The sequence below is a fragment of the Ruditapes philippinarum genome, unplaced genomic scaffold (genome assembly GCF_026571515.1).
Source record: "Ruditapes philippinarum isolate M1 unplaced genomic scaffold, ASM2657151v2 ctg3615_1_1_1_1, whole genome shotgun sequence".
In the NCBI taxonomy this organism is placed as follows: domain Eukaryota; kingdom Metazoa; phylum Mollusca; class Bivalvia; order Venerida; family Veneridae; genus Ruditapes; species Ruditapes philippinarum.
In genome coordinates this window covers 112,081-116,405 of record NW_026863180.1, presented here as the reverse complement: position 1 = coordinate 116,405, position 4,325 = coordinate 112,081, and the positions used below count along the sequence as shown (strand labels likewise).

The 4,325-nt window shown below is 34.1% G+C and overlaps 1 long non-coding RNA gene across 1 annotated transcript; it reads left to right on the top strand.

Moving 5' to 3' along the window:
- The first annotated feature begins 516 nt into the window (after positions 1–516).
- LOC132721381 (uncharacterized) lies at positions 517–3,032 on the top strand. The gene is made up of 3 exons (XR_009624457.1): positions 517–670; positions 2,322–2,445; positions 2,966–3,032. It is a non-coding gene; the product is annotated as an uncharacterized LOC132721381 (long non-coding RNA).
- Positions 3,033–4,325: the final 1,293 nt, after the last annotated feature.

The window sequence follows — 4,325 nt, the reverse complement described above, 5'->3', positions numbered from 1 at the left end:
AAATTTTAGATACATAACTAAAGAGTTTTTTTTCTTGACTTTTTTGCTATTGGAGGCAGCTTTTTTTAAAGAAAACCCGAAGGCACGGTTGTCTGGTTATAATAAATTTGGTGTCCAAACAATTTCAATACCGAATATATCGAATATATTTAATTTTTTTAAATAAATATGAATTTATTTTCATCTAGTGAAATATGATAATTTCCTTACCACAGAATGAAAATAAATACTGTATTAACTAGTATAGAAAAAACTTGGATTTCCTGTTTATCATATACATTTTTTGTTTGTTTTGACTATTCAATTAGAAAGACTTCCTCTTAAATTTTGTGTATTGACTAAATATAGAAGAAATAAGTCCGACAAGACACCAGTGAAAATACGGAAAATATGTTTCACTACAGTGAAAAATGAATTTTACAGTGAAAACACGGAAAAGTAAAATACGCATTTTATTCATCAATATTTCTCAATATTTCATCTTTAAGTATATAATATAATTATGTATACATGTATATCATTTACATCACAATGTATTGTATGTTTTTAGTGACAGCGGAGAACTGTGATCATGATTCTGATTGCAAGTTGACAACATGTGGCACTAACTTCCACCTTGATTGCTACAGTAGAGATAATGTGTGCACATGTATACCAGACCGTAGTTCAGGTACAGTCTAATATAATACCAGACCGTGATTTAGGTACAGTCTAATGTAATACCAGACCGTGGTTCAGGTACAGTCTAATGTAATACCAGACCGTGGTTCAGGTACAGTCTAATGTAATACCAGACCGTGGTTCAGGTACAGTCTAATGTAATACCAGACCGTGGTTCAGGTACAGTCTAATGTAATACCAGACCGTGATTCAGGTACAGTCTAATGTAATACCAGACCGTGATTCAGGTACAGTCTAATGTAATACCAGACCGTGATTCAGGTACAGTCTAATATAATACCAGACCGTGATTCAGGTACAGTCTAATATAATACCAGACCGTGTTTCAGGTACAGTCTAATATAATACCAGACCGTGATTCAGGTACAGTCTAATGTAATACCAGACCGTGATTCAGGTACAGTCTAATATAATACCTGACCGTGATTCAGGTACAGTCTAATGTAATACCAGACCCAAACTCCTCACAGCGGTTACGTCACGCTTTGCTACTTTAACTGTACAGATCAGGGGAAGTAACCGCTGCGAGGAGTTTGTACCAGACCGTGATTCAGGTACAGTCTAATATAACTCCCAATCCTCCTCTGCTCAACAAAATCAGTCACTGTGCAGTGTCATATGCTTCCGGAATGTAGCACTGAAAAAGCAAAAACATAATGTTATGTTGCCTTCCACGAGATTTTTCTGTTTATGAATATTCCTTCCACGGGATTTTTCTATTTATATGAATGTTCCTTCCACGAGAGTTTTCTGTATATGAATGGTAAATGAATGTTCCTTCCACGAGATTTTTCTTCATATGAATGGTAAATGAATGTTCCTTCCACGAGATTTTTCTTCATATGAATGGTATATGAATGTTCATTCAACGAGATTTTTCTGTATATGAACGGTATATGAATACAGCTTCCAAGAGATTTTTCTTTATATGGTGTATGAATGTTCATTCCACGAGATTTTCATGTATATAATTGTTAAATAAATGTTGCTGCTACGAGATTTTTCCGGATATGAATTGTGTATTGATAAAAATACCTTAAAGATAAGAGTATTAAAACCCCTGGACAAAACAGTAATGCACCTCAGCAGACGTTAACCATATGTTTGCAAATTCAAAGGGTCATAATCGCACATGTTTTATCCAAATTGAACATGAAAACTACGTCACAAGGCTGATAACTTCATTCAAATAATAGTAGTGGTTGTGGATATAAAACTCGAACAAATTTGTACCGAATATACAGACGGATGTACAGAATAATGTATGATGCCAGTAATTAATTTAAATGTATGAAAAGCTCAGGATGTGCAGCCATATTCCTATCACAGATAAAAGCACTAAAAGGTCAAGTACGGAACAGAGAATGTTCCGATTGAAGTTCCGAATACACATCCAGGTCATTCCCTACTTCCGGTTTCTCAGAGTATATTACTCTACGCGTTCCAATAGAATTATTCGGTAAATTATGAGCATTTCTGTCTACTACTTCATTTCTGTATTACTACTTTCAATTGACATAACCGTAATTTGGCCTTTCATGTCCTTTATCGAGACATGACAAAAAGTTTCTTGAAGTGTTCCGAAGCTAAACGGCCAGAAAGATGCGATTGGACTGATCAATTGATTTTTATGTCCACAGACTACAGCTGTACAGGAAATGGTGCCGATGCTTGCAAATCACATTTCGGAGATTGCACTCATGGTGACCATCATTGGCATTGCGTTGACGGACGTTGCCGATGCAGCTATTTCGGATAAAGCAAGTATGTTACCAAAAATTGTTGCTTTATATTCTACAATATTTTGAGTGCTTAAATAAGAAATGTTTGTTGACAAAAATAGACACTGACTAAACTTTAGGTACGATTTTTACTGAATTTGTAAAACAGTATTGTGTTAAGACTATTATTTTAATGCGCATAGGTTCTTTTAAAATGTTGACATGCGAGATATTGACTCTTGCTCTTTTTTATTTTATTATATAGAATTTTAATACAGATTTTATATTTCAGCGAGGCTACCATAGCAATTTTAACGTTTAAATTGTTACATGTTCAGCTTTAGTGAGTATCATAACATAATCTCACGAGATTGTAAAAGTTCCTCGCAGAGAGGATTGACCTAATTCTGACATGTCTCTTTCGGAGAACTTCGACGTTTTTCAAGTACCTTCAATCAAAACCGAGGTCTACCGAAAAAGATATACGAAAATTAAGGTTATTACTTTATTTTTTCGTTCCGTTTTGCATTTATTAAAGTTTGGTCCTTTCCTTTCTATTTCAGTTTGAAACGGCACATCAACACGCATGATTACTTATAATAATTTTGAAATAAAATTATTGCGTTAAAATTCTCAGGTTTGTTTTCCCTTTCAACCGTAAGTTGTAAATTCAGCCATCTTAACATAATTGGTAAAAAAACCGCCGAAGGTCACTAACCAAAACTGACAAATAAAATGAACAGAGCTTAACTCTAGCCCCATATATTCTAATAAATTCAATGGTATATATCTAAAAGTTTATTAAGCGCTTATCAATTACTCGGCGTGGAAAGCTCCAGATGCAGGACTGTTTTCACCACTCATCGTGTGGCCAGTGATGTAGTATATATGCAAGTCAATCTGCGACGCATCAACTTGGCGCATCTTTAATATTTAAAAGACTAGCTGTTTCCCCTGACAAATGAACTTTCGTGTTGCCGCTTGTAGTTTACGTAATGATATAGGTATACACAGGGAAATGGGTTCTACATAGTAACTTGTTTGCTAGCTGATAGTTTACAAATTTCTTTCTGTTAAACGGCCATTTACGTTATGGTTGATAGTATTTCTGGGGATGGCAATTATATACTTATTGAAAATTATTTCATTTCTTTAAAATCACCGGCAGAATGCTTTACTACTATCGCATGAATCGTTTAGTTTCCAACGTGAAAATATCTTAATATTCTGCTTTATATCTTTCTAGCAAATCAGACGACAGTACATGAATAGTATTTTTTACTATAAAGGGAGACAAATCTTGAAATCATCAAAATTATTATTAATGTACGGATTATTTCCCTTGATAAAACACTGAAAACTTAACTAGATTATGATTTATTTCATCTACGTCTTACGCGTATAAAAATTCTCTGTAATATAAACATGATGCTTTTCATAAATAATAGATAAAATTACACAAATTTGAAATCTTGAAGCTTCTTTTTAGTTCACCCTGTCTTTTCCTGTGCTTTTCATCGAATCATCATCGAGAGATTTTCAACACTTATATGTATTAGTGTCCAACTTTATTTGTCATCCAATGAAAACGCGGTATTTCTGTGCGTTAATTTTCATAGAAGAACAAAAGTCGATACTATATCGAATTTGGCCATAGTCGACTTCTATTTTTCACAGTACTTCATAGAACCGCATAGTGACGTAATAAAGTGAATGATAATGAGGCCAAATAAAGGTTGACACTAAATATGTTAGTATTCATCCGTGCTGTTCTACAGAAATTAGAAACATTCTCCTGTCGCTATCGCTCCCGTCGAAGTTTCTAATTTCTGTAGAACAGCACGGATGAACACTAACATATACGTATAATTTCAGAAGAAATGAAATCTTAAAAAAATAATGTTGTCGCTATCGCTCCCGTCG